The 24,261-nt window shown below is 47.9% G+C and overlaps 1 protein-coding gene and 1 long non-coding RNA gene across 7 annotated transcripts in view; one reads left to right on the plus strand and one right to left on the minus strand.

Annotated features, from left to right (window-relative positions):
* The window catches only part of LOC123592997, a 32,444-nt gene extending 14,918 nt beyond the window's left edge, over nucleotides 1-17,526 (minus strand). The window contains exon 1 of the long non-coding RNA XR_006710047.1: nucleotides 17,442-17,526. This is a non-coding gene — a long non-coding RNA (uncharacterized LOC123592997). The remainder of the gene's footprint in view (nucleotides 1-17,441) is intronic.
* SPIN1 (spindlin 1) overlaps nucleotides 17,504-24,261 on the plus strand; it is a 77,557-nt gene continuing 70,799 nt past the window's right edge. The window contains exon 1 of one of the 6 annotated variants that reach the window (XM_045468469.1): nucleotides 17,504-17,660. The gene's annotated coding sequence lies outside the window, so the exon portion shown is untranslated. Of the gene's footprint in view, nucleotides 17,824-18,358; nucleotides 18,488-18,970; nucleotides 19,029-23,124; nucleotides 23,167-24,261 lie in introns of those variants that run through there. The other 5 variants (XM_045468468.1, XM_045468472.1, XM_045468467.1 and 2 more) reach the window with 5 other exon arrangements.

The raw sequence follows: 24,261 nt of genomic DNA on the forward strand, positions 1-24,261 counted from the left end.
TCTATGCAGTACATAAGACAAGAAAAGGATTAAAGGCATACAGATCAGAAAAGAAGAAACAGAACTGTCCCTATTGGTAAATGGTATGATTTCCTACGTAGAAAATCACGAGGTATTAAAAAACCTCCTAGAATTAATACAAAAGTCAACTGTATTTCTATCTACTAACAATAAGCATGTGGACACAATACAACTCAAAATCACTCAAAAAAATATGTAGGTGTAAATCTAACAAAACATTATAGGATTTGTATGGTAAAAACTACATTATGCCAATGAAAGAAATAAAAGACCTAAATAAGCGGAGAGACATACCTGTTAATGGATCAGAGAATTGGACAAAATGGCAACTCTACCCAAATCGATACACAAGTTTCATGAAATTCCTACCAAAATCCCAGCAAGATAATTTGCAGATATACACAAGTTCATTCTAAAATTTATATGGAAAGGCAAAAGAGCTAGAATAGTGAAAGGAATAAAGCAGGAAAATAAGTTTACTTGATTTCAAGACTTATAGTTCTAACCATCAAGACCGTGTCGTATTGAGAGAGAGACACAGATCGACAGAGCATAATAAAGAACCCAGGGATAGATGCACACACATACACCCAAATAATTTTCCATGGAAGTATGAGAGCAATTCAATAGACAAAAAATAACCTCTTCAACACACGATGCTGGAGCCATTGGATAGCCATGAGGGGAAAAAAACCCAAAATGACTCTGAAACTAAGTCTCATACCATATAGAAAATGCCTTCAGAGTGGATCAAAGATTTAAATGTAAAATGTAAAGCTATAGAACTTTTAGAAAAAGATCATAAGAGAAAATCTGCAGGGTCTGGGGCAAGGCACAGAGTTCTTAGACTGGACACCAAAAGCACTGCCCACTTAAGGAAAAATTGGATTAAGTGTGTATTAGCCTCCTAGAGCTACCACAGCAAATTCCCACAATCTGGGCGGCTTAAGATAACAGCAGTCTATTCTCACAGTTCTGGGGGCCAGAAGTCCGAAATCCAAGCGTTGGCAGGGTCCCGGTTCTCCCGAAGTCTCTAGGGAAGGATGCTTCCTGCTTCTTCCAGTTGTGGCGACTGCCATCCATCTATGGCTTGTGGACACATCACTTCATTCTCATCCTCTTTCTTCATGTGTCTCTCTCTGTACATGAACACCAGTCTCGAATTTAAGATCCACCTCAATCCAGTACGACCTCACCTTAACTTGATCACATTGGCAAAGACTCTGTTTCCAAATAAGGGCACATTCACCAGTACCGAGGTTAGGACCTCGGTGTATCTCTTTCCAGGGACACACAATTAGACCGCATGAAAATTAAAACCTCTTATTCTGCTAAAGAGTCTGCTAAGAGGGTTAAAAGACAAGCTGCAGAATGGGAGGGAATATTTAGAAACCACATATCAGAAAAAGACTAGTACCTAAAATACATAAAGAACTTATAGAACAACGATTTAAAAAACCCAAATAATCTAACCAGAGAATGGGTGAAGTCATCAAGAGACATTTCACCAAAGAGATGTATGGATGACAAACAAGTACGTGAAAAGATGCCGTGATGGTTAATTTTAAAGATGCTTCGCTAAGCTGTGTTATAGGCTGAAGCGAGCACCCTCCCCCCATCACCACCAAATTCACACACTGAAGTTCTATTCCCCAGGACCTCAGACTGTGACTATATCTGGAGTTGAGGCCTTTAAAGAGGTGATTAGCTTAAAATGAGGCCATTAGGGTGAGTCCTAATCCAATCAGACTGGTTTTCCTATAAGAGGAGAGAGTCTGGACACACCCCAGGCCACCCCAGAGGCAGGCCACCTGCAGGCCAGGGAGAGGGGCCTCCGGAGAAACCAACTTGCTGACGCTTTGATCTTGGACCTCTAGCCTCCAGAACTGAGAAAATAAATTCCTGATGTTAAAGCTGCCCAGCCTGTGGTATTTCTTATGTCAGCCCTAGCAAATAAATACCCCATCAGACCCAGATATTTGGTCAAACACCAGTCTAGACGTCTCTGTGAAGGTTTAATTTAGATGACATTAACATTTAACTGAGCAGACTTTGAGTAAGTGAGATTGTCCTCCATGATGTGGGTGGGCCTTATCCAATCGGTTGAAGGCCTTAAGAGAAATAGACGAGGCTGTCCAAGGAGGTGGGAATTCTGCCTCCGGACAGTTTTTGGCCTCAGACTGCAACATTGACTCTCGTGTGGGTCTCCAGCCTGCCCTACAGATTTTGGAACTGCCAGCCCCACACTTGTAGGAACCAATTCCTTAAGATAAAGACATCATTAAGTACGTATTTGTGTTGGCGCTATTTCTCTGGAGAGCCCTGGCTAATACAGATGCACGACATAATCAACCATTAGGGAAACTGACCTTAAAGCCACAGGGGGCTGTCAATGCACACCTGTCAGAAAGGCCATCATAAGACACTGACCACATCTAACAATGGTGAGGATGAGGAGAAAAAGAATCGCTCACACAGGGCTGGCGGGGAGGGAGAGTGGTAGGGCCACTCTGGAAAACTGTTTGGCAGTTTCTTAAAACAACTTAAACCACAGGTTTTATGCAGTATCTGTACTCCCCGGCATTTGTTCCAGAGAGATGAAGACTTATGCCACTCAGAAACCTGCACATTAATGTTTATAGCCACTTTTCTCATAACAGACAAAAACTGGGAACAACCCAGATGTCTCCAATGATTGAATGGTCAGATGAGCTGCAGTGTTTCCATCCCCTGGAGCTCTACTTAGCAGTCACAAGGAACGGAGTATTTCAGCGACCTGGGGGTAACTCCCAGGAGATGGGCCAAAGGAAAAAGACGCTCAATACCAAAATGATACGTACTGTGTGATTCCATTTATATGATGTTCTTGACACGAGAAATTATCGAAATGCAAAAGCAGATTAGTGGTTGCCAGGGGTTGGGAAGGGGTTAGGGGTGGGAGGGAAGTGAGTGTGGTCACAAAAAAGGAAACAAGGGGAATCCTGGTGGGATGGGAATGTTCTGAATCTTGACCGTACCAACGTCGATGTCCTGATTTTGATATTATACTACGGTCTTACAACAGGTTACCTTGGGTGGGGTGGGAATGGGGTGTCTCTGTGTTCTTTCTCTCTCTCTCTTTTTTTTTAGAGAAGAGGAGGGAGAGAGAGAGAGCGCACGCGTGCACAAGCAGGGGAGGGGCAGACAGAGAGGGAGAGAGTGAGAATCTTAAGCAGGCTTTGTACTATCAGCACAGAGCCTGATGCAGGGCTTGAACCCACGAATTGTGAGATCACGACCTGAGCAGAAATCAAGAGTCAGACACTCAACCCTCTGACCCACCTGGGCACCCCTCTCTGTTACTTCTCATAATTGCATTTCAATCTAAAATTGTTTCTGAATAAAAATAAGATATATATAATATATCTCATATATATATATAAGATACACATAAGATATATATATATATATCTTATATATATATAAGATGTATATAAGATATATATATATATAAGATACACATGAGATATATATATATATCTTATATATATATAAGATGTATATAAGATATATAATACAATTTTAAAATGGGCAAACAAGTTGAATCAACCTTCTTCTAAAGATGATATACAAATGACCAATAAACCCATGAAAGATGTTCAACATTATTGGCCGTCAGGGAAATGCACACCCACACCACGAGATACCGCTTCACACCCACAGGGATGGCTATAATCAAAGACATACTACACCAAGTGTTGTGGGGACGTGGAGACACTGGCCCCTCGTCCACTGCTCGTCCACTTCCTGGTCCTCCAGGAAGGTCCCGGAGGACTGGCCATGGATGGACCACAACAGGAGTGTTCTCTTTCTCGGAAGAGTGGGGTAATGGCACAGACTGTATCCTCTGCCTCACCCAACCAGACAACAGACCAAATATAGGAAACAACTCTGCCAACCAGTGGCCCCTGGGTTACCGCCTAGAGAGTTTGATGGCCGTAGAACCGGGAGGGGGCCTAGGTGTCACCAGCGAGTGGTGGAACCCTGAGATTGGAGTGGCCAAGGGAGTTGGGCTTCACAGGGGAGCGTGCTGCGGAGGAGAGATCACAGACAACTCTAGGAATCTGTCTGCAGAGACTTGGCCTGGTTCTGGTAAGTGCGAGTACCTGAGGGGACGGAGGCCAGAGAAAGATCAGTCATGCGGAGCAGCCCTCAGGCTCATACAGTGGAGGGCAACTCACGTTCCACCAGTCAGACTGGAAAGACTCCCCCAAAACAGCATGTTGCAAAAGGGTATTGTTTTAGCAGTGGGGACTGATTAGTTCCAGAGTAAACAAGTCTCAGAAGGGCCAAATCCTTTCCAGCATCTTCAGTGTGTACCACAACAAAGGCTAAGAATATTCAAAGGGATACAAAAACCCAAAACCAAAACAAAAAACAACAAAACCCAAACCCTGTACCCAAGGACATATTTATGATATCTGTCATGCAATAAAATATTACCAAATATGCAAAGAAGCAGGAAAATATAACTCATCATTAGAAAAATCAATCAATAGAGACAGATCCAGAAAGATGCCAATGTTAGAAGTAGAAGACGAGGGTGTTACGACAGCTGAGATCAATATTTTCCAAATATGCAAGTGGTGGGAAGGAACTCATGTGTACAAAAGAGATATAGAAAAAAGGACCTGAATAGAAAGATCTTCAAGAAACGAAAATACAAGTCTAAGATGAAAACTACCCCGATGGGATTCACAGCATCTTAGACAACTCAGAGGAAAGGTTAGCCAAGACGGAGCGATGGAAACCGTCCAAAATGCAACCACACTGAGTTGCGGGGCACAAAAGTGGCCTAATATTTTTGTATGGAGGGAGGGGATTCGATGAACACTCTAAACCCAGAGCTCAAACAAACAAGCAGGAACGAAAAACAGAGCTCAACAACCCCAAGCAGAAGGAACATGAGGAGAATGACTCGAAGCCATATTCTAAGAACATTGCTCAAAGCGAGTGATGAGGGACAATCTCCCTAGTATCGGGAAACATCGATGCATGGGGGCAGAAAGGTGACCGTGGTGGGGTGGCCGGTGGCCCTGGGACCCTGTGCCTGGAATGCCTGTCCGTCCCCCTTCTCCTCCAGGGCCCAGCTCAGAGCCAGCTCTGGTGAGGGGCACGGACTCCAGACTCGAGGCTGCCGAGGTCCGTCTTAACTCTCCATGCCCGTGCCTCTAGACCATCTGGGGAGATGAGTGCTTGGACAGGGTGGGGGGGGGGGGCAAGGTCTGTGAAATATTCTGAGACAGGCCTGGTGATGGAACCAAAGGCACACTGATTTGTTAGATTTTAATATCAGGTGAACGGGCCGTCACAGGAGAAAAGTGACTGTCCTGAAGGGCAGTCAGATGCGAGCGCTTCTGTGTGTCTTGATAGGGGCAGGGGAGGGGACACGTTTTTTAGGAAGGATGACTGGGCCCTAGGAAGAAAAGATGGCACATGTAATACTGTCAGAAACAAAACAAACAGGGCCCCAGATGGTGTCACGACACTGGGTCTTAACACCCAAACTCGCTGTGGGCTCGACCTCCCCCAATCTTAACCGGCCAGTGAGGAATGTTCTGCACGGCACCAGTGAGGTGATCTGCCCCCTGGGCCCTTGCCATCCCCCAGATCTTCAGGATGAGACCCTCGCCCTTCCCCTTAGAGGACCGTGACCTTGCCTGCAACAGTCCTTTCTTCCTTGTGCTAATAGTTCCGCCCCTTTTCTGCCTACAGGATGCTTCCCAGTGGCACAGCTCCCCAGAGGTGCCTTCTGCCTGCTAGGTGGCCGCTGCCTGGTTCCTGAGTGCAGTAAGAAAGCCAAGGAGACCTTCAAACTTACTGGGTTGCATTTTTGTTCTTTAACAACAGTTTCGGACAAAGTCTGTCTGGCTGTGGTGGTGGCTTCTGGTGTCCCCTGCTCTGATCAGAGCCAGCCTTGCTGGTGGATGGGCTCTCAGGATGGAGGGCAGCTGTCCTCCCCTGGGAGGCCCTGTCCTCAGGCTGAGGAGCGGGGGTTCAGAGAAAGCCTCTCCCGGTGTTTGCATTTTTTCAAGTGCCTTCATCTCAAAATAATCAATATTCCGAAGAGGCATATTTTTGGGTGGCGTGTCCTGACTCCTCCGAGAGACCTTTGAATTTGTGTGTGCACAGTTAGGGCCTCAGGAAGCACAGGGTCCAAGAACGGTCACTTAAATATCTTACGACCACAAAACGGCAGAAATGCCGAATGCAGAGAGGTTAGCTACGGTCTTAAAGGGAAGTCTGCAGATGGTTATCTACCACATAGAACCTGAGTCATTGGAATGTGGGCTGGGCTGCCCTTTGGCTCAGAAATATGTTCCTCGCATGGAACGGAGGGATTGGACACAGCCTGGGAAGGCGTCCTCACCCACTCATGGCTTCGCTCCCGTCACCTGTGCCAGGCCACACACTCGTGTCTCTGGTGTGTAAATGTAGTTCTTTCTTTCTTTTTATAAATTTTTTTGAATGGTTATTTATTTTTGAGAGAGAGAGAGAGAGAGAGAGAGAGAGAGAGAGAGAGAGAGAGAGCATGAGCGGGGGAGGGGCAGAGAGAGAGGGAGACACAGAATCGGAAGCAGGCTCCAGGCTCCGAGCTGTCAGCACAGAGCCAGACATGGGGATCGAACTCACGAGCCGTGAGATCACGACCTGAGCTGAAGTCGGATGCTCAACCGACTGAGCCACGGAGGCGCCCCTAAATGTATTTCATTCCAGGAAGATTTGAGAGTAGGTGTGGACCTGCTGACATTAATCGAACACACAGCATTCATATTTTTGTGCGTAGTTGGCATTTAAAGTATTTTTAAAGTGTAAGGATCTGGGGGCACAACGGTCTTGTGATTTCAGTCTAAAATGTGAAAACAACTGAAAGGACTTTTTATTTTAAAAGGTGATCTTTCTCTTCATAAACATTATCAGACCATTTGCAAGAATCTACAGTGTATGAATTTGTGAAGGTTGCTGACTACCCTGCTTGTACACTCTCTCTCTCGAAAAACAAATAATAAATAAAACTTTAAAAAAAAGTGTTTTAACAAAATGAGGGCCACACCTGTCCTTTCTTATCAAGAAAGAGTTGGACACAGAGTGCAGCTGTTGATCTGCAGTCCTGGGGGAGGGGCTGGGAGCAGCCTCCCCCCACCGAGGGTCCTGCTCCCCGCAGGGGAGGTGGCCCAGGGCAGCCGAGGAATGATTTGCCTTTTGCTGCTCCAAGAAGAGGGGCCAGTTGACATTTGCTCTTGAGAACCAGAATTTATCTCCGTTAGGAGGATTTTTTAAAATAATCTCTACACCCAATGTGGGGCTTGAACTCATGACTTGGAGACCAAGAGACACGGGTTCTGCTGACTGAGCCAGCCCAGAGCCTCTCCTGGGCATACTGAAAGCTTTTCCTCTTAGTCTTCATTGCCTACTGGTCAATAACAAAACTCAACCTAGCAAATCTGAAGATCTAAGTGGCTTAGTTTTTTATTCTTATTAATTTTATTTTTTAAAATTTACATCCAAATTTGTTAGCATACAGTGAAACAATGATTTCAGGAGTAGATTCCTTAATGTCCCTTACCCATTTAGCCTAGCCCATCCCCCCTCCCACAACCCCTCCAGTAACCCTGTTTGTTCTCCATATTTACGAGTCTCTTCTGTTTTGTCCCCCTCCCTGTTTTTATATGATTTGTTTCCCTTTCCTTATGTTCATATTTTTGTCCCTTAAAGTCCTCATATGAGTGAGGTCATATGATTTTTGTCTTTCTCTGACTAATTTCACTTAGCATAATACCCTCCAGTTCCATCCACGTAGTTGCAAATGGCAAGATTTCATTCTTTTTGATTGCCGAGTAATACTCCATTGTGTATATATACCACATCTTCTTTATCCATTCATCCATCGATGGACATTTGGGCTCTTTCCATACTTTGGCTATTGTCGGTAGTGCTGCTATAAACATGGGGGTGCAAGTGTCCCTTCAAAACAGCACACCTGTATCCCGTGGATAAATGCCTGGTAGCGCAATTGCTGGGTCGTAGGGTAGTTCTATTTTTTAGTTTTTTGAGGAACCTCCATACTGTTTTCCAGAGTGTCTGCACCAGCTTGCATTCCCATAAGTGGCTTTATTTTTTAACGTCTATTTATTTTGAGAGAGAGAGAGAGAGAGAGAGAGAGAGAGAGAGAGAGATTGCAAGCAGGGGAGGGGCAGAGGGAGTGGAAGAGAGTCCCAACTTGAGGTTCAAACTCACAAACCATGAACTCACGACCTGAGCTGAAATCAAGAGTTGATGCTTAACCGACTGATCCACCCAGGTGGCTTTATTTTATTCTATTTTATATTTGTTTTATTTATTTATTATTTATTCACTTATTTATTAAATGAATCGGCAACGGCCAACACCCGTCCTAGGGCATAGAGTGTCGGTGTGCAGAGCCGTGAAAGGTTGTAGGTAGAGGTGGGGACAAAAATCCCTCTGCAGAAGAAAAGGACTGTTGCACAGGAGGCTGACTGCAGGGGGAGGGCAAGGGGTCATCCTCTCCAGGTGGCAGACTCTCTGGCCACTGGAAAAGCACACGTCCTGAGTGGTGGGTGAGGTCCAGTCCACGGGAGGGGACATTGAAAGGGCAGTGAAGATTAGGAATCAGCCCTGGTTTGGGGACTCGGTCAAAGTGACACCATTTTGGGCCTACGGGTTTCCTAACACTGGCTCCCGCAACATCACCATGGGCACGGCGGCCCTGCGAGTGCGCGAGCTGGATTAATCATGCTGAATTGAGCTGACGTCAAAGGCGGAGGGAAAAAGTCGTCCTCCGCCAGACTTTCACGTCCTGATGCGCTCATCCGGAGCACATTCGCACGCGGGGACGTGTGTTCAGAAGGCTTTCAGCTGTGGATCACACGTGCTAGGAATTCATCTGTTTAGAACATTTGAACCTCCTCGCCTCAAGGGAGGGGGGATCAGAAGAACTGAAGAGAACAAAATTCTTGGCTTTTGATTTACCAAGTGGGCTTCTCAAGGCAGAGGTTGTAGTTTGAGGCAGAAACGGGAAGTGTTCGAGCCGGGTTTGAGACTCAAATGCCAGTCCCTGAGGACACCTGGGATTTGGGGATGTGGCAACAGCAAATGAGGACAGCCCTGCCCTCCTGAGATCAAGTGCTCTCCTCCTCCCAGGCGGAGAAGTCTGGTGATGCCACGAAGGATGGAGACCCTGAGAGTCAGGGGTGGGACAGATCACGGGGGAGGAGCCTCTCCCTGTTGGTCTTGTCCTGGCCGCGGGCTGCATGCCAGAGAGGTTACCCTGGACGTGTGTTGTCCTCTGGAATGCCAGTGCTCACTGTGTGCGTCCAGACTTTGCTCAGCCTCTCTGGGTCACCCTCACACCCAGAAGAGGTGTGGTGAGGCCCAGCATCATGCCTGGCAGGGACACTAACCTCACACACTTGAAACTGAAGTTGGTGGAAGGCCAGCCTTGAAGGCACATTGTGAAAATAACTTGCTGAGGGTCATTGTTTGCTAGCACTGTGGCTCCACCGATTTAATCTCTCCCATTGTATCCTTATTACTCCCATTTTTAAATTAAAAAAGGGAGCCTTTATGTCCTTGAGGCCAATAAGGCCAGGGAAGAGGGTGCGGGGCTCTTTGCTCCAGCCTAGTAAACAAGGTGTGCCCCCGAGGGACAGGGACAACACACACATGCACCACTCCAGACCCTAGGGAAGGCTTGCTCTGGATTTCTAGGGAAGTCATTTGTGAATGATACAGGCTAATATGTAAACATGATAGAGAATAAACGTAAAAGATTTTGGCTATCTGACAATGAAAGCCACGTTAAAAACATGGAGATATGTTTAAAAACAAAGTCAAAATTAATCGTTTCTAGTCCTTAAAGTTATCATCTATAATTCTTTTTTTAAAATGTTTATGTATTGGGGTGCCTGGGTGGCTCAGTCGGTTAAGTGTCTGACTTTGGCTCAGGTCAGGATCTCACGGTTCGTGGGTTTGAGCCCCATGTCGGGCTCTGTGCCAACAGCTCAGAGCCTGGAGCCTGCTTCAGATTCTTTGTCTCCCTCTCTCTGCCCCTCCCCTGCTCACACTCTGTCTCTCTCTCTCTCTCTGTCTCTCTCTCAAAAATAAATAAACATTAAAAAAAATTTTAAGGGGCGCCTGGTTGGCTCAATCAGTTAAGTGTCCAATTCTTGGTTTCGGCTCAGGTCATGATCTCATCATCGTGAGTTCAAGCTCTGCATCAGGCTCCACGGTGACAGTGAGGAGCCTGCTGGGGATTGTCTACCTCTCTCTGTCCCTCCCCTGCTTGCCCTCTCTGACTCTCAAAGTAAATAAATACATTTTAAAAATTAAAAAAAAAAGTTTATTTGAGAGAGAGGGAGAGAGACAGAGAGAGAGTGTGCATGTGTGCATGAGCTGGGGAGGGGCATAGAGAGAAAGGAGAGGGAGAATCCCCAGCTCTGTGCTGTCAGCGCAGAGCTGGATGCAGGGCTCGAACTTACAACTGTGAGATCACGACCCGAGCTGAAACCAACAGTCAGACGCTTAACTGACCGAGCCACCCAGGTGCCCCATAATCTGTAATTCTAAATTCCTAAAGAACAACAAAAAAAAGTTTTCTGAACACGAGAGGAAAAAATGTATTATCTCATCATAGGTAAGGTCTTTCTAAACATGGTAAAAACTGAAGAAGTGATATAAGAGTAATAAATTTGTTTGTATAAAACTTTTTAAAGCTTTGCATGAAAACAGATACCCGGGAAAAAAAAGGACAAATGAAAAGTTAGGTAAAAATTTTGCTAGCATATGATAAAAGACTAATATTCTTCAATGTGTAAAGAGTTTTTGTAAATAAAGGAGAAAAATAAAATAAAAATCCAAATGGAAGAGCAGACTGAGGCCATGGACAATAAATAAGAAATAGCTATCCAATGACTTTTTTCTGTTCGATTCTTTTATTTAAAATTTTTTTTAAGTTTATTTCTTTTGAGAGAGAGAGAGAGTGAGAGAGAGCGCACGAGCACAAGTAGGGGAGGGGCAGAGAGAATCCCAAGCAGGCTCTGCACTGCCAGCACAGAGCCTGAGTGGGACTTGAACTCATGAACCGCGAGATCATGACCTGAGCTGAAACCAAGAGTCAGACGCTTAACCCACTGAGCCACCCAGGTGCCCCATGTTTTATCCTTTTATTTAGCAGCTTATTTTAAGATATAATTCATGTACTAGACAATTCACCCACTTATAATGTACAATTCAATGGCATTTGAAGGGGAGTATATTCATATCATCCATCACCACAATTCTGGAGCATTTTAATTACCACCCCCCCCACCCCCCACCCCCCACCCCGTGCTGGGCAGTCACTGGTTTACTTTCTGTCTCTATGGATTTGCCTGTTAGGGACATTTATAGAAGTGGAACCATACCATATATGGCCCTTTTGATAGTTGATGACATTGCGCATCGTTTCCTGTGCTTACTGGCCATTTGCTGATTGTATTGGGAGAATTATCTACTCCAACCCTTGGTCCATTCTTAATTGAGTTGTTTGTTGTTTTATAATTGTAAGTTCTTTATATGTTCTATATACAAGCCTTCTATCCCAAGCAGGGTCCATGCTATCAGTATTGAGCCAGACATGGGACTTGAAATCATGACTGTGAGATCATGACCTGAGCCAAAATCAAGAGTCAGACGCTCAACCAACTGAGCCACCCAAGTACCCCTGTAGGAAGTTTCAAAATTGAGAAGTGTGATTCCTCAAATTTTATTCTTTTTTTTCAATATTGCTTTGACTATGCTGGATCCCTTAAATTTGCATACAAATTGGTCAATTTTTGCAAAAATAGTTAGCTGGGATTTTGATAGGGATTGCACTGAACCCAGAGATCAATTTCGGGGGGATCGCAATCTATAAACATTAAGTCTTTTAGTCTGTGACTCAGTTCTTTAATTTCAACACAACTTATTTGGCAGTTTTCAGGGTATAAATTTGCATTTCTTTTATTAAATTTATTCCTATTTTAGTCTTTTGAAATCTATTATAAAAGGAATATTTTTAAAAAAAAATTTTTAAATTTATTCTTTTTTGAGAGAAGAGAGTACACATGAACACAAGTGGGGAAGGGGGGGGGGGAGAGAGAGAGGAAGACTGAGGATCCAAAGCAGGCTCCATGCTGTCAGCACAGAGCCCTGTGTGGGGCTCGAACTGACAAACCACGAGATCATGACCTGAGCTGAAGTCGACACTTAACCAACTGAGCTGCCCAGTTGCCCCGGGAGTATTTTTTTTAATTAAAATTTTTTTTCATTTTTCTTTAAAATCAAGTATAGTTGACATACGTTACATGACTTTCAGGTGTAAAGCATCATGACTCCACAAGTCTATAGGCTATGCTGTGCTCCCCACAATTGTGGTATTATCACCATACGACACTATCATAGTACCACTGACTACGTTCCTTGGGCTGTGCCTTTTATTCCTATGACTTAGTCATTCTGTAACTGGAAGCCTAGGTCTCCCACTCCCCTTCCCCCATTTTGTCCGTCTGTCTACCCCATTCCCCTCTGGCAATCACCAGTTTGTTCTCTGCGTTTATGGGTCTGTTTCTGCTTTGTTTTGTTTTTTTAGATTCCACATATACGTGAAATAATATGGTATTTGTCTGGTTTATCATAATACCGTCTAGGTCCATCCACAGTGTAGGAACGGTCTTCTTAATTTCACTTTCAGTTTGCTCATGGCTACTACACAAACCCACAATTGATTTCTGTGTATTGATCTTATATCCTGCAACTTTGTGAACTCCTTTATTACTTCTAATAGTTTTTAGTGGATTCCTTAGGGTCAAATGACTTTTAAACACATGGAAAAAGACCGGTTTCTCTTATAATAAGAGAAATGCAAACGTAAAGTATCATGAGATATGGTTTTGTTCACCTACTACATTGGCCAAGATCTAAAATTCTGGAGGCTCCTGGGTGTCTCAGTCTGTTGAGTGTCCAACTTCGGCTCGGGTCATGATCTCGTGGTTTGTGGGTTTAAGCCCTGACCTGGGCTCTGCGCTGACAGCTCAGAGCCTGTGTCAGATTCTGTCTCCCCCCGCCCCTACCCTGCTTGTGCACGTGCACACACTCTCTCAAAAGTGAATAAACATTTTTAAAAAAAGATCTAAAATTCTGATATCATTGTATAGGTTGCAATCTACGAACACATGTACCTCGTTCATCAACCCCGCTTCCAGGGGCGTACCCTACAGCACCTGTCTTGCAGGTTGCACACAGTACTGCTGGCGAGGCACAAATGCTACTTAAAGAGTATGCGGTACGCAGGCCCGTCACTGTTTGGTTCCATTTTTGTAAAGTTCGAAAACAGTCAAAACTAATCTGCTGAGAGAAATCAGCAGAGTTGTATTATCCTCATAACAGTTGATCAAGATCTTTAGGACGTGTTTTAAATGAGGATTTTGTCCTTCTTAACCCAACGGTAATACCACCCAATGAAGCAGTAACTCCCCACTATCGAGTATCCAGTTTGCTGGTGGCTTGGAAGTTATTACTATATTATCCTTCCCAAAAGCACTCCGTTCAGCCCAAATCCTGCCCCCCAGCATTATTATCAGGGCCTTCCACATCGTCTCCTGTATTTCCTGATTCGCTAAATTCTCTCCAGCCCTAGACAGCCCTAGACTCAGCAGCCACCCCACAAAGCTGACTGAACATCTTCAGTCGTCTCCTCCTGGATGGTGAAACTCCCTTGTGTGTGTGTAGGGCTGTACAGGGTTTATTTTGATCCTTGACACAACCTTGTGAGCACAGGTAATGAGAACTGAAACTGCCCAGCGTGCTGGCATTTAAGCCCTTGATAAGCCCCGCGTCCTAATAAATCCACATGATCCAATATTCCCAGAACAAGTCATACCTTCACATAATAAATAGCTGTCAGGTCCTTCCTGCCCTGTTGGAGGTATATTGATGAGGACAGCAGCTCTTGTCCCTGCCATCTAGACTTTATAACAGGGTGGGGAACAGGCAATGCACATGTAAACCAATCAGTGCGGTACGTAAGCACAAACGAGCATCGGTGCTCCAAAGAGAAATGAACAAGGACGTGTGTAAAAGAGAACAGCAGAGAACCACCCACTTGTGCAGGTGGTCATGGGAGGCTTCTGAGGAGACACCTGAAAGCATTTCTTTGCCTGCAGTGTAGAAAATGACCTGGAGGGAGGCAGGAGCCAACCGGGGAGGAAGCTGCACAGTTGACCAGACGGCTGACCTGTGCTCCTGAGGTTTCTCTTGGGGTCACTCTTTCAGCAAACATTTCCCTAGAGCAATGCGAGATTCCCTCCACCGAGCATATTCTTGTGGACTCGGACGTACTGTCCCTTCTTTCTGGTCCCACTGCTGACCGTGTCTGCAGGCTCTGGTCACCTCTGCACTGGACGACAGCCCTAGACCTCTGCAGAGTGTATATCAACGTGGCTTTTGGTCAGAGATCTAGCCCCAGTGCCTTATCAGGACCATCGGAGAACAGATGCCTCTGTCCTGGCCAGGCCACCATCTCATCAGGATTCACACAAGGCTGCCTAATTAGTGTAGCCATAAACCTGTAGCCACAGGTGGGAGTGGCAGGGCCAGCAGGAGCTCTGATCTTAAGGACTGATGTGTTAGACATGGAAGAACCCTGAATGTTCCCAGTTCATCAGCCCTGGCCCCCACAGTCTGGGAGTAGCAGGGCATTGGGTCAATTGGAGGAGGTGACCCAGGTGGCCAATGGTGAGAGAGCATCCTTACCTACAAGGTAACTAGCAGACTGTCAAACTCATCCACCTAGTTACACGAATAGAGAATTATTCCTGTGTGTAGCATGCATGATGCGTTTAGAATACTTTTTGCCATGTTCAAGAATTGGATTATTTTATGATAAACGTAACTACTCTGAAAAAGCTTCTGAAGACTGGTTTCCAACGATCACATCAATGTCAGCGGGGTAAGTACACCAATACATCAAGGTCCACTGTGGGTCTGAGCTCACCCCACTCTCCCACCACAGATGTGCTCATCTCTGGGGCAGAAACTCCCTTCTCCCCAAGTGGGAGCCCAGGGACTCAATATTAAGAGACATACGCCTCGTAGAGGTTTGGAACGGTTAACACGCCAATTGATACTTGCCAGAAATAAAGTTCCCGCAGGAGGAAAAATACACGTAGGCTTTTCTGACCTCATCTCCAGAAGTCAAGTGTGGTTGGGAAACTTGCAGAAACTAGCTCTATATTTAAGTTTCTGGAAATGCTTGGTCAATGAGCTGGAAGACAGCAGGGGATGCTTACTTAGCACCCTAGAGATTCATGAGATAACTGGGGCTCCGCCCAACTTTTCCAACCTGTTATTTTGAAAAATTTCAGTTTTCCAGACTCGTTTGAATTGGACAATGAACCACACACACTCATCACAAAATGTTAGCATTTTTGTTACATTTGCTTTATCTCTCTGTAAAATACATATATTTCTGAACCATCTGAAAGTTGTGGCCACTAGGACTCTTGATTTTTCAAATAATCCAAGACAAACCTCCTAAGGACAAGGGCATTCTCGTGACAGACATCGTCACACTGACACATTAAGGATAATTCTATAATACTCTCTCTGAAATACATTCCATATGTAAAATCCTCCAACTGTTCCCCTCATCTCTTTGGTTGCTTCTTTCCCTTAAAGTAGTGTAGGTTCGAGGGTCATGTGATGGATTTGGTTGCAGTCTCCTGTGTCTGGCCTCATTCCCTAGCTTTTCTCATTTTCTCCCAATATTTTTGGCAGATTTAAATGGGTGTAATTTTTGACATTCAGCATGCTAATGAGCAAGGCTTCTGAGGGGCGGGGGTGAGATACTTCTGGCAGGAATGGTGGTTGCGTACCTTGGAAGTGCCACCCTAGCTGACATAGGGTGGCTCACCTCCCTGGCCTGTGCATTGTCTCCCAGTGACTATCGCTAGAGGCAAAATTTAAACCAGGACTTCTCCAGGAGGGAGGGGATGGGCTGACACATTTAGCTTTGCCTGGAGACATTTCTGGTTGTCAAAATGTTGGGGAAGGTGTGTGCTCAGGGCATCTGGTCAGTAGAGGCCAGGGACGCTGCCAAACATCCTCCTTAAAAAAGAATTACTCAGCCTCAGATGTCCATAGTGGCAAGGTGGAGAAACCCAGGGGATGCCACTGCAGTGTTCCAACCAGTGGACTCTTCCGCACCTGCCTCTTTCCCGTTCCTCTGGGCTCCTGATGTGCTCCGTGCACGTGAAACACAAGTGAAAGCATCAACCCTTCAACACATCCCCACTGGTGAGCACAGCGACACGCTTCCGTATTTGCGTCTAAACTGGCCCTCTAGTTGGCCTGTGAACTCCCTGTGCTCGCCAAGTGTGTCACCTGAGATGAGCTTTAATTGCTTGAGCAGGCACATATCAGTCTTATTTGAGAGGAAAGAAGAAGGTGCCAGTAAAATCCCAGAGGGCATTGCTAACTAGCAGCTCGCTGGGCCGCACGTGAGAGCCTAGTGTGTTCTCCAAAAGTCCTGTCATCCGACCTGACAGCAGTCCGTGAGGCGGTTTACTACGAGGTGGCTGCCCGTTTGCGCTCGAGGAACCAAGTCCCCTCTGTGCCCTGCTCCCTGCTCGAAGACACCTCGCTAGTGGGGGGCCGGGGTGGGGGAGGGGAGAGCTCCGGAGAGTGGAGGACTGTGCGCACAGAGCTCCAGTTCAGACCCAGGATTCAGCTCCTGCACTCATCTCATCAGGAGTCAAAACTGTTTCTCTTTTCCTTCCTCTCCCCATGCTCCCGCAAACAAACAACAAAACACTCAAAGGGCATCTTGGGTAAAACAAGTCAAACGAGTTCTCGAGCGACCTTGGGAACGCCTGGTTCCCAATTTCGGAGGAGAGCTAGGCTACTTCTCTTGTGTGTGTCGGGGGCTGGGTTCTCAAGGTCACAGGTGCGTGGACAAGGCCCGGGTTCCTCCCCCCCCCCCATCCCCGGCGGGACAGAGGTGGGTGGGCGAGGCCCGGGTCTAGTCGGACCGGGACCCGGGTCCGCAGGGCGCCCCTCCCTCGCCCGGCGAAGAAGGTGGGTGGGCGAGAACCGGTTCTGGTCCGAACGGGACCCCGGTCCGCAGAGCGCCCCTCCCCCTCCCGGCAGGGCAGGTGGGTGGGAGAGGCCCGGCGGCGGCGCAGTGCGGCCGCGGGTCCGCGCACGGGGAACGGACCCGGCTGGGGCTGGCGCCCTACCCGGCGTGTGGCCAGTGTCAACGCAGCCACGGCTCAGCCCGCGGACGCCCCTACCACCGTACCCGGCCTCATCCACCCGGGCGGCGTGCGCGCTGCAGGACGACTTACTGCTTAGATCCAAGAATGAGGAGGGCAGGTCCATCCGCGAAAGTCCTCCCACTGAACGAAAACGAAACTTCCCAGGATGCCTGACTTCCGGCGCGAGCCCTGGCGCCCCAGGCTCCCGGGGCTCGACGCCCCGAACACCGCCCCTTCCCGGCGCACACCTGGGGGCCGGCCCCGCGCGCCCGCCCCGGGGCCCCGCCCAGCTGCCCCCGGCGCCACCAGGTGAGAGCCCCGCCCAGCCCCGCCCCGGCCGCCCACGCCGCCACCGGGAGAGAGCGGCGTCGGGCCCGCCCTGCTCCGTCCCGCCCGCCCAGCTGCCAGGTGAGCGGCGCCAGACCCCATCGCCCACTAGGCCCGTGAGAGCCGCACCAGCCCCCGCCGCCAGGTGAGCAGTTCCCAGCCCTGCCCGGTCGCTGGGCCCCTCCCGGCCCCCAGGCCCCGTCCCGCGCCGTCCCTTCGCATCCGCCCGACCGCCGGGTGAGTGGCGCCATTCCCCGCCCGGCCGCCGGGCCAGGTCCAGCTTCGTCCGGCCCGCCCTACCCGCCGCCAGGTGAGCAGCCCCAGGCCCCGCCCGCCGCCCGCCGGGCTCCACCCAGCCGCCAGGCCCTGTCGCGCTCCGTCCCGCCTCTTCCCCGCCTCGCGGCCTGGTGAGTCGCACCAGGCCCAGTCCCGCCTCCCGCCTAGCCCGGCTCCCAGGCCGTGTACCGCTGCAGCGCCAGGCCCCGCCCCGCCTGCAGGTGAGCTGCCCCTGATCCGCTCGGGGCTCCAGGCCGCGCCCAGAGGCCCTCTAGGCTCCGCCCTGCCGCCAGACCCCGCCCGCCGTCTGCGGCGCCTGCGCAGTGCGGCCCGTTGGGCCGGGGCCGGGCGGCGCGGCCGGCGCAGTCGGCGAGCGCAGTGCGCGTGCGCCGTGCGGCCGGGGGCGGGCGGCGGCGGCCGCGGAGCGGAGCGGGGGCGGGGCGGCGCCGTCTGGCTCGGTCGGGCCGGGGCGGGAGTGCGGCGCGGGACGGCGGGGCCCGCGGGCTGCGGACGGCGGCCTCGGCGGCCGGCAGGTGAGGCCCACGTGCCGCGGGTCGGAGGGTGGAGAGCGAGGGCCGCGAGGGGGGCGCGGGCGGGGCGCGCTGCGGGGCGGCGGCGGAGCCCGGGGAGCGGCGGCCGGGCCGCGGTGCATTGTCCGGGCGCGGGCGGCGCCTGCACAGCGCCCCCTGCCGGCCGGGCCTCGGGTGGGGGGCCTCGGGCTCCGGCCGCGCGCCTTTGTTCGCCGCCCCCGCCAACATGGCGGCCGCCCGGCCCGCCCGGCCGCGGGCCCCGCGCGCTTTGTTCCGCAGGCCTGGGCGCCGGCGGGCGGGGGGCGGCGGGGGCGGGGCGCAGGAGCGTTGCATAATCGGCCGGGCGTGGCGCGGGACGGGACCCCCCCCTCCCGGGCGGGGGGAGGGGCGGGGCGCTGCGGGCTCGGGTCGCCCCCCCCCCCGCCCCGCCCCCGCCCCCGCCCGGGGCCGCCCCTCGCGCCCCAGCCTCCCGAGTGACCTTGAGCGCGCTGCGCCCCGGGCGCCGGGATGGATGGGGCGACGCAGAAGCTGCGCAGTGCTCGGGGTGGGCTCTGGGGGCCCCGGTGGGAGCGGCCGCAAGGGGGGCGCACCACGCATGTTGACGCAGCGGGGTCGTGCGGACGCGGTGTCGCGTGCCGTGCGCTGGGGGACCTGGGGTCGGAGCGGGAGTTTCCATGCACATCGGGGTGGGATACGCGGGTGGAGGGGCTGCGCTAGCGGGAGCATCAGGCGGCGGCACCGGGCACACTGGAGCGTGTGACGCCACGGCAGCTGGAGACGACATACCTTCCGAGACGTGAACACCTGTAACTTTCCTGTGTTGGAATTTTCTGGAAGGAACTCTGGTCTGGAAAGGGTGGAGGGAGAGGGCTGTGACCGCTTTCCACACAGCTTTTGTTAGGAAATGGAAATCCAGCCTGCCCTTGGTGGTGTATCCCGGGGCAGGTTGAGTTTGAGAATGCTCTTAGAGGTTGTGAGCATCCTTTTAGAGGTGGTGACACTTCACGTGGGGTCACATCAACCAGGAACCTCCTCAGTTCCTTCCCCCAGCCTTGGCTGATGGGCAGACACCCCGAAATTGGAAGAGCCAAGAGTTTACAGAAAACATTCGTTACAAGACTTGATAACGAGTAAAGGTCGCACAATGTTTATGTCAAAATTATGGATAGTAGGTATTAATTTCTAGTGAGAAATAAAATAGAATGTTTTTAGTTTTGGTGTTGAGTAGCGAAATGGTTACTGTTAAGATGTTGTGAAATGTGTAAGGTAAAAAAGGCTTGTAGTTCTCTATGTTTAATATATATTTGTCTATATATGTATATATATTTTTTAAAGCTTTGGATAAATCCCAGAAATTCCACCACTACTGCTTCTGACAGTACCCTTAGTTACCAATTCAGAATAAGGCATTTACTTGGTTTTGGAGTGTCTGAAGTGTTGTTTAAGGTAGTGTCTCTGTGACTCTAGATCTAAGATATACTACAGGAAAAACAGAGGGTTCCTTGGTCACCTAAATTTGGCAAACAGTGCTGTGTTTTGCCCTCCATTAGGGTCACAATTCATTTCATCGAATTAAGGGCCTTGAGAAATACTGCAGTACTGTTCCCATGGTTGGTGGCAGATCTCTTTGATGTGTTTTTAATGGAACATTTGTTAACACCCATGAAATTCAGGTGAGGATGAAGTGTTGGTCGTTGCTGTCCATACAGAGCGTCTTAGATAATGGTACCTGTCCCTTAAGTGTGAACTGGGACGTTGATGGGGTTTGTGTGTGCCTGTGCATCTTATGGCAGTATCTTAAATTTGGCTCTTAGTCATAAGATATGAGGATTATTAACCTGAAGTCTTAAGTTGAGAAATTTGATAATAGTGTTTTCAGTTTCCGGTGATTTACTTGATTGTCCATCATTTGCAGCTTCACTCACTGTACTTCTTAATTGTTAGCAGTTTTTTCTTGGTACATTAAAATTACATGGTAGGGATGCTGTATCTGAAGAGTTAATCACATGGGTTATTTAGAGATTAAAAATAATGCTGTTGAGTATTTCTTTTGGTTTAGCTGTTAACAGGATCTTAATTTGCTGAGAAAGAGCAGTTAATACATATCTACGTAAATACTTGCTTATGTTTATTGATGCTTAATTAAATGTTTTCTTTCCCTGTTCCTTGAATGAGAAGAACTTGGAAGAGGGAATCAACTATTTTGCCCAAGTATGTTGTTCAATTTGGCAGACGTTATGGTGTTGTGAGAAGGCTGTGGGCTCTGGAGTTGGCCATGGAGATAGTGTGGCCTTCAACTCTGCGGTGTCTGGGTGGAAATCCAGCCCCACTCCGTCCTGGTCTGAAGCCACACAACTGATTCCCACTCCCACCCCGCCACCTCTTGGCCTTTTGAACTTGCCATTTCTGAGTTGTCACACGAGGCCATCTTGAGCATTAACTGAATTTGTAGGGTTCCCGGTGCAGTCCTGAAATGCAACAGCCCCTGCCAGTCATTGTTGATTTACTTTTCTTCCTGCTTTTGAACTTTGCATGGTATTTTTAATGTTGAAGTGAACAGTTTGATAAGTTGTGCCCCAGTATTCAATGCAATTTTTTTTTTTTTCAACGTTTATTTATTTTTGGGACAGAGAGAGACAGAGCATGAACGGGGGAGGGGCAGAGAGAGAGGGAGACACAGAATCGGAAACAGGCTCCAGGCTCTGAGCCATCAGCCCAGAGCCCGACGCGGGGCTCGAACTCACGGACCGCGAGATCGTGACCTGGCTGAAGTCGGACGCTTAACCGACTGCGCCACCCAGGCGCCCCTATTCAATGCAATTTTTAATTGAATCTTTGTTCTTAATAAAATGAGTCACGTATGGGCATAATACATAAAGATGTGCCCTTGCAGACCTTTCAGTCTGGTGGGGAAGATCTGCCTGCATGTGGTGAGGGAATTTGATGCTGAGAGCATTTGGCGGAGAAGGCGATGCCCGAGAAGGATCAAGAGTATAGAGCAGGAGAGCAGAGAAGGACAGCCACAGCAGAGGTGCGCCGAGAGTGTTTGAGACCATCCTGGATTTGAATCCCAACCAAAGATTGCCCCGTGTTAGCATTTACTCCTATGCGTGTGTTTATCTGTTAGATGGGGTTAGAACACCTACCTCATCAAGTGTGAACTTCTGGGTCCCTGTAGTAGGTGCCCTGTGGGTACCGATGCTGGTGATGATGACGTTACCAGTGCTGACACCAGCTGTAGTTTGGCAGGGCCATTCTGTGTAGCAAGAATTTGGGGCTAGATTTGACGTAATTCTGCATACCATATCCAGGCAGTTGGTGTTTACCCTGTAGGTGGGGAAAGCCATTGGAAGGCATTAAGCAGCATGAAAGGTGGACTGAAGGAATCTGCCAGCACAGGATCTCTAGTCCAGCCTGTGGGAGGCGGTGGATGAAGTCATTTGGGACAAGGGGAGTCAGTCTGGAGTCACTAGAATGTTGAATGTGATGAGTGTTTTGGGTGGAGGAGGTGGAGGGAGAGGGATACATTCAGCATAGATGTTTACTTTATCCGAATATTGAGAGTGTAAATGAAGAGACTAGTAAAATATTTTTTATACCGTTTTAGGTGTTGTTAGATTGTAGTGTTGTCTTTTAAAAAGGCAGAACACCTTTTTAAAGAACTTAGATTGTATTTATGGTAAGTTTTAGTTTGTTTATAGTTATATCCTTATAGCCTACGTGTAATTTTTGGACGTGTATGTGTATGGCCTTGTGTGTATCTATAAATGATCTCTGTAGTCACAGGCATGTGAATCTACATGTCCATATGTTTGTACATTCATTAGTCTTGTATCTTAAATCATAGTAATTAATCTAGGTCCTGACAAGTGGTCAGAATGTCCTTTTTCCTGCGTACAGGATTGGGTTGTTGTGAGTTGCTCTTTTTGCTTTTTCTCTTTAGACCACTGTGGACCCATGGGCTTTGGTATATTCAGTGTTTTAATCAAGTGGTCCTCATTCTTTTTCCTCAGCTTGTCTTAACTGGGGCCCCATGCAGTCCCTTCAAGCTGGGTGTCTTCCCTTGGTGCCACCCCATTAATCTTTGAACCATTTCTTGCTTTCTGATACCAGATGCTTATGACTCACTTTGTGCTTTCTTTATCAGCCAGTTCTTTCAGCTGCTTTTATTGGAGAGTGGAAGTTAGATACCAAAATCTGGTTCTGTGTTTCCTTATTGCTACTGGGATGCCCCTACTTTCATTAGACAGATGTGGGAAATACATGCAACTTGATTTTGTATTGATATTTCCAATTCGTATTTAACAACTCAGGGTTTTTCCTTTGAGTTCATCCTTTTTTCCTCTAACATTGAAAATTTGCATTCTTTGCAACATTACTTCTCTTTGTCCTGCAGTGTAAATGACGTTTGGAAACACCAGTAACAGCATAGTGTTGGTTTGTATTTCATTGTAGTCCTTTTTGTTCGTAAAATATATCTACATAAGGATGCACAGTCGACATTTGGAATTATGAAATGATTTGAAAATATTTTCTTTCTGATTCTTACCAATTTGATTATTATTTTGGTTTATTTTCACGAAATCTTTAGTGCTTAATGATTGCGTTCATTTTGTTTAATGTATTTTTTTTCAGTATGTAAAACATTTATGCAGTTCAGAAGCCAAAGCCGTGTTACAGAGGTATGGTCACATCATTCCATTTCTGTCTCCTGCACCGTTCCCCTCGTGCCCCCTTTTTGTTAGTTTCTGGTTTATTCTTCCAGTGTTTTGTTTTTGCAGATACAAGCGCTGGCATATTTTTATTTCCTTTCCTTTTTTAAACAAAAGGTAGAACTCAACACTTTTCTGTTTTTTTGTGGGTTTTTTTGTTCTTTTTTTTTTTTAATTTAATACATTCTGGAGATTGCTTTATACAAACTCTTTTCCATTCTTTTGTGCTTATAGTTTCATAACGGTGAACACAGGTTGTTTGTATTTTATTGCTGTTATATGTGCTGCTGTAGGGAATAACCTTGTAGATGTGTTGTTATTTTGTGTTTTTGCAGGTATAGCTTTAAGATAGTGAGATTGTTGGGTAAAAGGTAAACATGTTTGAAATTTTGTTAGTGTCAAAAAATTCCAGTTTAAAAAGGTAGATCTGATTATGTCACCTTTTTACTTAAGACTCTCAGTGGCTTCCCATTGCTTTAAGGACACAATTTCATAACATGACCTCACAGGCATGTGTAATTTTTATCGTTTGTGCCTCGCCTCACCGGCGTCACATCTCCCTTTGTTTTCCTTGCTCCAGCCACGCCTGTCGCTCTTCTGTGCCCGGCACCTTCTCCGCCAGACCACGGGGCACTGGTTCTTTTCTTCTGCCTGGAATGTTTTGTTTTGGTTCTTGTTTCGGTTCTTCCAGGTTTTTTTTTTTTCTCCCTAAGTCTGTTTGTTTTTGAGAGAGAGAGGGAGAGAGAGAATCCCAAGCAGGCCCAGGGCTGTCAGCACAGAGCTCGACGCGGGGCTCCATCCCATGAACCTTGAGATCATGACCTGAGCCGAAATCAAGAGTTGATGCTCAAGGGATCGAGCCACCCAGGCGCTCCCCTAGTCTTTCTTTAAAGTTTGTCTTAAGTATCACTTTTTCACGAAATTCTTTTTTGTGTGAGTTTGCAGATTTTTGTAATAAGGTAGAATAGTCCAGAGAATTCTGTATATCCATTACCTGCTACCACAGCCATCAACTTGCTGAAGTTTTTGAGTTTTTTCTTGACTTCCCTGTGGTTAAGTTCTCCT

The sequence above is a fragment of the Leopardus geoffroyi genome, chromosome D4 (genome assembly GCF_018350155.1).
Source record: "Leopardus geoffroyi isolate Oge1 chromosome D4, O.geoffroyi_Oge1_pat1.0, whole genome shotgun sequence".
NCBI classification, from domain to species: domain Eukaryota; kingdom Metazoa; phylum Chordata; class Mammalia; order Carnivora; family Felidae; genus Leopardus; species Leopardus geoffroyi.